We start from the raw sequence: 10,985 nt of genomic DNA, 5'->3' as shown, positions 1-10,985 counted from the left end.
AAATTTTGGGAGTGTCTATTCCAACATAAATGATGGAACTAACCTAACTTTGTGTAAATAGATCACAATATAGAAATATGTACACATATGCAATTGTGACTGACGTGCCTTTTTTCTGAATTTATACAAACACTATTTCATTTTATAGTAAATTTGTTTTTGCTAGTTTACGTTTATGAACAGATACCTACAGATACAATATAGTAAAGGAAAACTCATTGGTGAACCTGAGTTTAAAGCAAGTTTTTATTAAACTTAAACTTGTAACTGATAAATCTTAAACTGAAACTTTGCTTGTTCGCAAAAAGTTATTTCAGAGTCACTCAGTTCTTCCTAATGAAAATTGTTTGCTTTCAGTGTTTTGTGCTTATGATCAATTTAATAGACATCAGTGTCAGCCTAATTAATGACATTCTATTAAAAGATTGGTTTACCGAGAGTGACACTGGAGTATTTTCACCTAAACTTAGTTAGTGAACCAAGAGTTGTTATAAAAATTATAAGACATTACAGTCATAATTAATCTTTTAGTACTTTTACTTTCAATACTTAAGTACATTTGAAGACAAATACTTCTGTACTTTTACTCAAGTGGAGGTCTAAAGGGAGGACTTCTACTTTTACTGGAGTAATATTTTAACTTCTCTACTTTAACTCAAGTACACGATTTGTGTACTTCGTCCACCACTGCCAATGAGAAAACCCCACATATGTCCAGTTTACTGCTGAGAAGGTAAAAGACTGAATGATCCTGGAAACACACAGCTTTCCCCACTCAGGTATCCAACTCCGTCTTGTTGAAGTTCCTCTGACGTCACTTCACATGGCAGATTCAAAACACAAAGACAGAAAAGAGATTAATGAGAAATTAATGAGAAATAAAAAAGACTGATTTTTAAACTCTAACAAAAAAAAACAAAGAAAAAAAATTGCAAACCATTTAACCAAACTCAAGATGAACAACAGTGAGTGTTTAAAATTGGATTCAACAACATTTGAGGAAATTCATACACACCCACCAAATAATAGCAATTATTTCATGTCAGATATTTTCATACTATCATCTGCTCATTTGCACACAAAGTTTAGCAAAATCAAACCCAGTGTTGGTCAATAACGGTGTTCAACAGGGTTTCACTCCAGGTCACCACTTGTCTGGATTTCTCCCACTTGCAGAACCACAGAGGTGAATCCTCAACCTATGGTGCTGGGTCCAAGGTGGACAGAGAAAAAGTTAGTACATGAGGTAAATAATAAAAAAAAATGTCAGAGGCTGAAGAAACTGTGTGGATATCGAGTTAGAGCTCCTTACTGAAGACTTTCCCAGACTGATATCCACATAAAACACATGGAGATCTTATCCTGCCCAATATGAAGAAAACTATTAATTGGCAGTTCCAGAGCCCACCTGCCACGCTAATTTGCAACTGTGACAAGCTTAGGGGAGAGAGAAGATTCCAGGTATTGTGTACCAGGTAACAACGTTATCGTACTCTAGATCTCTTTGATGTGTTGGAAGTGCAAACATGCAGTTATTAGAAGATTAGAACTAAATAATGCATAATAAATAATACTTAGGCAAGGTTGGTGGATCCCATCTGTGTGTTGATGAATAAAAAAGCTTGCTTTGTCCACCAAGCCTCCATATTCACACCTGTTAAACTGTGATTTCCTCCTCAATTCATCAGCATTGTGACTGCTAGCCCAGTCTCTATAATAGCATAGTGGGAGAACTGATCACCTCACAGTTATGTCCAGTGCCTGCTGCATGAACACCCCGTAAGTGCTGTAACAAATAATACAGATAATATAGATTATATACAAGAGAAAACTAATCATTGCAAATACAGTCACTGCAACTTAAGTGTAGAAATTCAACCAAACATAAGAGCATTTCACAAACATCAGCAGCGCTCACAGTACACAGCTGAGTGTGAAAAAGTGACACTCTGAATGATCCTAAACACAATTTAGCATCCAGAACACAAGCAGTCAGAACTCCCAACATGGTTTATGGTACGCATTGCATAGTTTGACCTCCCAACAACAATTTAGTGTACAGGAGGTATTGTACATTTCGAATAGCCAACAATGTAGAGAACGCATTGCACAGCTGGATCTCCAAACACAGTCTGATGTAGAGAACACGTCACAGTTTGACCAGTTTAGCATAGAAGGCAAAGCGCAGTTTCACATCCCATAAACACAGATTATCGGTGAGAAATCAGTGCACAGACTGCTCCAAACACATTAACACACATGTAGCCAATATAACACCAATCATTACCTGCCATATACGACACTTTGGGGTAGAAAAGTCAAGACAGAATGATCCTGAAAACACAAATCTCTCCCCACTGCAACTCGCTGAAGATCTTCTGAAGCCTCTCCAAGATGCACATTTAAGACACAAATTAATTAAAAAGTACGTAAACGGTATCTTTACTATATTAGCAAGTTCTGTAGACAGATTACATTACATCAGGTGTTGTGTTAAAACACTTCATCTTGGTTTACAGAAAACAACATTTTCAAAAGGGGTTTAAAAACCCTGAGGTTTGGTGATGTTTTGTGGATCACTTTGCCATCTCTTGGGTTGGGTTAGGGTTAAATTTAGACGGTACAGCAGGACATTAGAAATGTCTGAGTGAACAGTGATCGCTTCACACACAGATTTCAGGTGATGCTCTGTTTAAAAACAGCCCTCTTCCTAGTCAACGGTTCACTGGAAAAAGCCATAGTTTTACTGTTTACATCAGTATGAAATCAGTAGTAATGTACAAAACTATAGAACGTTTTTCCTGCTGTTACATTTCAGAACTAAACACTTCACCCAAATGACATCTAAAATATCGTTATACTGTGTAAATGGATGTGATTATTTTACAGTAACTGAACTTAATAGTACAGAACAGTAAACATGTATTTACTCACATAAACACAGATACAGAACTGTGGGGTCATTTCTGGGTGGGTTCTTTAGAGCTGCTCTGGTGGGTGAAACATCCTACAGAAAGTAAACATCGCAGGCACCACTTAAGGTGGAACAATGTTTAAGGTGGAATGGACATTTTCACATAAAAGCTCGAGGCGCAAGGCTGTAACAGCTGATTATTTAAGGTGGAACAGAAAACAAACAGGAATGAAACTTCGGCCTCGTACGAAGGGTAAAGAGTTTTGGCGGGAATACAGATGTTCACTTCCTGTAAGACGTTCCACCCATTAGCTCAGCGAAGGAGAGACGGAGTTAAACTACCGTCGAGTCTCTTTAGTTCTCCGCTCTTCCTCAGCGCTTCTACAAACGGAGGCTGATCTCGGACTGCGGGGAATTAAATAACCACGCGCGCGCACAGATTAAGGCCTTAAAGCGCGCGCAGTCACCCTGATTTTCCCGCCTTCCGCTTCAGCGTTGCAAACCGCGCCAAAATGACCAGAAAAAAAAACAAGCGCCGAGCTGAATCTGGACTTCTTACTCCAGATTCCCTCCACCTTAAACGGGGCAGCTGGTACAGTCCGCCGCCTCGGGCCCGTTTGAGGAGACACAGTTTAACTGCTGCATCACTGAAGGTGGAACTGAACATTTAACTGAGAAGCCTGAGGCGCGAAGCTGTGACTGCTGACCATTTAAGGTGGAACGGACAATTCAAAAAGGATTTGAACTCAAGCCTCGTAAGAAGAGTGAACCGTTTTCGCGGGAAATTCAGGGTAAAAAACTCCAGGTGATCTCTAAGGCTTTAATCTGCGCGGCTGAGTTTAGTTTAGTGATGAATTCTTTCCCACAGACGACAGACATGAATCTCCTGAATCAACCATCCTGACTGTTCTGCTGAAAATCACAGCTCGGTTCTGCACTGATGTCGTTCAGAGAACCCGACAGACTTCAAGTGGAGGTGAGTGAGTTACAGAGAGCAGCAGCGCAGGTCTTACCTACTGACCGTCCAACACAAATGAGCGGAGCTCCGTCCACAGCTGTATATGTACCGTTTACAGCTTCCCATAGTGCACCACTACTGTACCACGTGTTCTGTTAAAACGTTATTTTGTTTAAATGTAATATTGTACTGTATGTAATACTGTAGTTTTTTGAGGGGTGCTGTTTGTTTTTTGTTTCTTATTTGTTTATATTAAAACAGTTTCTGCTGCTCAAAAATAAAAATTAAAAACATTTCTTTTGAAGCTGTGCTTTGTGGAAAGGTGTAATATATAAACTTCGAGGCGTCAAAGCTTTCTTTACTTTTTCAAAACCCGCTGATTCTCACACTGAATCAAAGCCTGTATCAAAGTCACTGTTCTCACATTACTATGAAGTCTGGAGCTTCGGCAAAGCATGGAGCTGTTTTGAAAGGTGTGGCACTCTCAAGCTATAAGAGAGGTGAGAAACCACTGATCATGTATTTATCACAGAGAACGGCCATCTTCCTGAAGCACATTCACACCCATCTAATAAATAAATGAATAAGATAGATGTTTGTTTTCTCTCAAACAGACATTTCTTTCTATTAATCTATGTACAGGAAATGATTTTTGGAGCCAGTGACCCTGCAGAGAGAACGACAGAGCTTAAGAACTGCAGTTTGGGTCACCATAAGAGAGACTTCAACTGTTTCAGGTAGTGAATTCACTCCTTTTTAGCCTCTTGTGAGCGTCTGTGAAGTTGAAGAACTTATGCTTAATCAAAAGCTTCACTTGTATGTTACTTTTCAGTGCGATATCATGCAAAAAAGAGTAAGTCAGCTTTAGCTGCTTAGGCTTCTTTGTGTTTGTATTAAAGTAATCATTTTGTGGACCATGTACTAACAGGCCAGTCATCAGCCCAGCTGGTCTTAAGCCCTGTCAGTCATCATCTGTGTGAAGATGTTGCAGCAGATGTCATGATGGCTAATGGCTTCAGTGAGGTCAGCCAACACATCTGCCTTACACAACATCAGTACTTACATTAGTAAAGGGCTTTACAATGTTATGTAGCCTTTGCATATGATCTGTTTATGTATTTCTATCTCATATTTGCATCATATTTGTGGATATTAAAGTACTGAAGATCCTGTTTTGGTGGAGCAGTGCTTATGTCCTTTAAACTGCTGATATTTGGGTAAAATGATGAGATCATGTTTAAGTGGATTTACATAACTTTTCTGATGGCCTGCATTACTGAGGAACAATTCCTAACTGTCTGCATCATTTGTGTATGTGTGAAATTATGATTTGGGAGGATATGATTTGACAAAAGAGGGCTTGTGTAATTTCAATCTTAGCATTAGCCTTCACTAGTCTTAGTAGGACGTATGTATTTAGTGTATTGGCCTTTATTCACTACTGTCTGTATCATATCTGTCTATACTCAGTTATGGTTAAAGGGACATTATAAGTCATTGCAGGACATACACTATATGAACAAAAGTACTGGGTCACCTACATGTTACACCCATAGGGGCTTTAATGACACCCCATTCTAAATCCACAGGCATTAATAGTCCCCCGTTTGCAGCTTTAACAGCTTCCACTCTTCTGGGAAGCTTTCTACAAGATTTTGGAGAGTGTCTGTGGGACATTTGCCCATTTATTCAGAAGAGCATTTGTGAGGTCAGGTACTGATGTTGGACGAGAGGATCTCGCTCGCAATCTCGTTTTAGTTCATCCCAAAGGTGTTCGATGGGGTTGAGGTCAGGGTTCTGTGGGGGCCAGTCAGGTTCTTCCTCATTAAACTCACCCAGTCATGCCTTCATGGACCTTGCTTTGTGCACTGGAGCTCAGTCATGCTGGAACAGAAAGGGCTCTTCCCCAAACTGTTCCCACAAAGTTGGAAGCGTAGAATTGTCTAAAAGTGTCTTGGTATGGATAAAACATTAAGATTTTCCTTCACTGGAACTGAGGGGCCTAGGTCAGCCCCTGAAAAACAACCCCATAGCATCATCCCTCCTCCACCAAACTTTACACTTGGCACAATGCAGTCAGGCAGGTAATGTTCTCTCAGCATTCACCAAACCCAGACTTGTCCATCAGACTGGCAGATAGAGAAGCATGATGCATCACTCCACAGAAGGCATTTGGGTCATTCTCCATTTTGGAGTGGGAAATCAGGTGGATATGTTTTTAAATCAATTTCTTTTAAATGAAGAGCTTAATTCTGAATGTATTTGAATTTATTTTATTGTAAAATGCAAAGGTTTAGTTAATTTGTCTTTTATCTTTTTTTGATTACATTTAATGTGACTGCTTTTGTGGAAGATATTCAATTTGAATAATCTTATTTCCCAAGCTGTTTTATACACATGCAAAGTCCAAGTCCAAATGTCCAGTACTCTGGACACTGAATATGTTTCCCAGTAGACAGAAGAAAATAATTAAGCAGCAGAGGACGTGTTTCAAAACAAAACATTATTTGTTTTTAAACTGTTCAGTCTCAGGACTGAGCAGAGTAACCAGCTTTACTTGAGTCTCTACACTGCCTGTACAGCCTCTGCCTCTTTCCTGCACTCTGTTTAGCCGACCCAGTCAGGCTAGCAAAATGATTAAATAAGCACCAGTTTCTGTATTTACTCATCTGTATGTTCTGATCATTGATGACATTGACATCAGCCACTGTTGTCATAACATGTCTGTGAAACTGGATAAATCATTAACAACATTATTAATAAATTCATGAAATATAATAAGCAAGTATTGACTCGCTTCCTCTCTGATGAGCCTTGACCCAAGAAAGCAGTTTAATAGAGTTGAAAGTACTGTGTTAAAATGTAATGTAAGAGTTCTGATAACACCAGTGACCAAAATCTCTGCTAAAATGTTTTTTTTAAATAAAATACATATTTTAAAAATGTATTATAATGTTAATGATATAAAAAGGAAACACAAATCTGTTTTATACAAATGTTGAAAATCAGTTATGTGATGAGTTGTTTTACATGCAGAGCGATTATGACTATAACCATAACATGTGTTCTTGGAAACTCCTTACTGAGTGCTTAGTGTGAGGCGTCTCCCATCCTTTACAGCCAGGCTGTACTGAGCTCAGGTGAGTCTAGTTTTATGAAGAGCTTTATGTCGGATTCAGAGGAACATTTTCAGCATTTAGAAATAAACTCATTACTAACTACACCTACAAAACCACCTCTTTAAGCCCTGTCAGTCATCATCTGTGTAAAGATGTTGCAGCAGATATCATGATGGCTAATGGCTTCAGTGAGGTCGGCCAACACAGTTAGCTGTAGTAGAGCCATTGTTAACTGTAGCTGTGTTCCCAAACAAGGAAGCTAGTTTTTATTAGCTGCTGCATCAGCTAGATAATGTGGAGCAGGTTCTGTGACACATTTACAGCATGGCAGTGATTTCTGTGACATAAACACAAACAAAAACTTTTATATGTAAAGTCTGTTTGACAGACCTCAGTTAAACTCTCTTTTAGCTCATGGTAGGCTAGCAGGCTACAGTCGCTAAATAGCTAGCCTACCGTTAGCAGTTTAAGGAGCACCAGCTTCATACGAGTAGCAGACTTTAAAGCTAGCTGGCTAGCTATGTTAGCGATCTGCCAAACAGCATCTTTTAGTTTCATGGCGATTTTTGAAGCACTACTTCAGAAAACATCCACTTTTCACTGCTCAGTCAAAAACGCGACTCCTAGCTAACTTGTATCTCAGCATCGCAGTTTTGCTGTGGCGTTTTGATTTCCATTTTCTAGCATAGCTAGCTAGTTGTTTGGGATCTGGGAAGAGCCACGTAAGGTCTCTGACATAATGTGCCAGCTAACCTTAGCTGTTTGTACCGAGCTGATCCTGTAAGAATGATTTCAGTGATGGTTTATTGCCTGCATTAGTTTTTAAAGAGGAGTTCAAAATTAACTGGTGATGCTGCTTTATGTTAGCCGGGTAATCTAGTTTGGGATGATAGCTACAGTTAGCAATAGCTTTTAGCTAGCTTAGCTAGCTTAATATAAACGAGTCCATCAAATTCATGCTGCATATAAAAGTTCTTCTTTCTTTTGAAAACAGAAATACTACAGAAATGGCTGGCATGTTGTACAAAGACACAGAGACTGCTTGATGTAAGAAGCTGCAGCAGACTGCAGTAAAAACAAGGCTGTCCCACACATTTTAGCTCTGTTTAAAGTTAAATCAGCGCTTCCATCCACTTCTTATTCTCACTGTTTGTCACAACAGTGCAGGAAAACTAAAATACAGCTGTTGTAGCTCAGTGTTTGAGCATTATAGTTCACTACTACAACATTTTGTCATCACTTCTGCAATAGTTATATTGAGCGGACGTGAGTTTTACCCTGCCAACTTAAAGCGTAAGTAATCACGATCCTTTGTGAAAAGGGCCCATGGTGTTGCGCTGGTCTGAGTAGATCAGACACAGCAATGCTGCTGGAGTTTTTAAACACCTCAGTGTCTCTGCTGGACTGAGAATAGTCCAACAACCAAAAATAACCAGCCAACATCGTCCTGTGGGCAACGTCCGTGACCACTGATGAAGGACGAGAGGATGGCCAGCACAAACTGTGCAGCAGCAGATGAGCTATCGTCTCTGACTTTACATCTACAAGGTAGACTGACAAGGTAGGAGTGTCTATTAGAGTGGACAGTGAGTGGAAACAGTGTTTAAAACTCCAGCAGCACTGCTGTGTCTGATCCACTTGTACCAGCACAACACACACTAACACACCACCACCACGTCAGTGTTACTGCAGTGCTGAGAATGATCTGCCACCCAAATAGCACCTGCTCTGTGAGGGTCCATGGGGGTCCTGACCACTGAAGACCTTGTTTTTCTGGATTTCAAAGTGAACATCATGCTTGTTTAGATCACTCAACAAATCCCAAAGCTGTGAGGACAGTGTTTGTGTTCTTGTCTTTTGTGGCCTTACAAGAATGATTGACACTGTATTTTCATTATGTGTGTATCTGTGTTGCTCTATTATTTTTTGAAATAAGAATAAAAACAAAAGAAAACACTGAGGTCCCATAACTGGAGTTCAAAAGCGCTCAAAATACACCGATCAGGCATAACATTATGACCACCTCCTTGTTTCTACACTCATTGTCCATTTTATCAGCTCCACTTACTATATAGGTGCACTTTGTAGTTCTACAATTACAGACTGTAGTCCATCTGTTTATCTGCATACTTTGTTACCCCCTTTTACCCTGTTCTTCAGTGGTCAGGACCCCCATGGACCCTCACAGAGCAGGTACTATTTGGGTGGTGGATCATTCTCAGCCCTGAGTTAAATGGCCCCTTGGGTTATCAATTAGTAGAATTATGCTGTGGAAGTATTTGAATTGAAGGCAAGGCAGGTTCATTTATACAGCACATTTAATGCACTGCGGTCATTTAAAGTGCTTTACAAATGATGAAATATAAAGATAGTTCAAATTCGTCGTTACAGGAGACATAAAATTGTCAAATAGTTTAACAGCTGTAGAAGATAAAATATTAGGACATTCGGATTTCTCAGATTTGCTGAATGTTTTATTTATGTATTGCTCTTTTTATCTACTGTCTTTAAGGTGCATATGATTACGTTGCTGTAGGTTTGGAAGGCCTACAAGAAAGTGAAGCCCAGGGGTCCAGGAGTGCGTTAGTCCACTGGTGGGTATAAAAACATCGGGGAGGCCAAAGACCCTCATCCATCAAGAGATGAAAAAATACACCATTAAATGAGGCAAAAGGTTGTTGACCTCCATAAATCCAGCTCTGACTAAAAAGTATACATAGCATATACATACTGTAATGAATGCTACATTTTGCAGCTTTCACAGTATCTACATACTACACCAAACTCTTTTAAGAAAGTGAGGAGAATCCAGTTTACCATGATATTGGGCCTTTAATTAATTTGATTATTAATTTACTTGCACGCTCTGCCACAGCTCAGATATCCAGTGATGAAAAATCAGCTTTTATTTAACCGAGACAAGGAATTTTAAAAGGAATGGTTGAGTGAAAAATCTAATACACCCAATTTTATGCGTACGCCACGTGAAGTTGATCAGACAAGAAATGGTTGGTGTTCAAATTTTGCTCCTTTAGTTTAGCGCTGGAGTTATGATGCTAATGTGGCAAACACTAAAAGTCAATAGTCACCCAAATCTTCATTGTAAATATATCCCAAGAACTTCTCTCTATCCACTTAAACCACGTCCACGTCTTCATTAAGGTCACACAGAGTGGTCCTAATTGAGTATTTCGGTGAGGAGGTACAGGAACGTGAAGAGGAAAATGCCGAAGAACCTGTGATTGGCATTCATGAGAGGGAAGAAGAGGAGCATGAGGAGGAACATTTCGGTGAAGCAATGATTGATGCTGATGTGAGGCAAGAACAGGAGCATGAGGAGGAACACTTTGAAGTCCTGATGGAGTATGTCCATGGGGAACCTGCTCTGTGAGGGTCCATGGGGGTCCTGACCACTGAAGACCTTGTTTTTCTGGATTTCAAAGTGAGCATCATGCTTGTTTAGATTACTCAACAAATCCCAAAGCTGTGAGGACAGTGTTTGTGTTCTTGTCTTTTGTGGCCTTACAAGAATGATTGACACTGTATTTTCATTATGTGTGTATCTGTGTTGCTCTATTATTTTTTTTGAAATAAGAGTGAAAACAAAAGAAAACACTGAGGTCCCATAACTGGAGTTCAAAAGCGCTCAAAATACACCGATCAGGCACAACATTATGACCACCTTCTTGTTTCTACACTCATTGTCCATTTTTCCTGAGTAGGAAGAGTTAAACCTGGTGGACTTTTTCTCCAAAATGAAGCGCAATTAGATCAAATCTGTTTAGGGATGTGTGATGTGGTGTTGAACATAAAGATCTGCTCTGCTCTGTTAAACAGTGCAGGTGGAAGTTCAATAATGCTACTATTTACCAAATGTGATGCAGAGACTGTGAAAAAGGTCTATTATACTCATTTATTTTAACCCTTCTAACTTGTTTTCAGATCTCAGGACAACATATTCTGATGTATGTTTTGTATTCTTAGAGTGTCGTTT

The sequence above is a fragment of the Colossoma macropomum genome, unplaced genomic scaffold, assembly GCF_904425465.1.
Source record: "Colossoma macropomum unplaced genomic scaffold, Colossoma_macropomum, whole genome shotgun sequence".
NCBI classification, from domain to species: domain Eukaryota; kingdom Metazoa; phylum Chordata; class Actinopteri; order Characiformes; family Serrasalmidae; genus Colossoma; species Colossoma macropomum.
The sequence above is the reverse complement of the archived record's forward strand: the minus strand, read 5'-3'. Positions refer to the sequence as shown.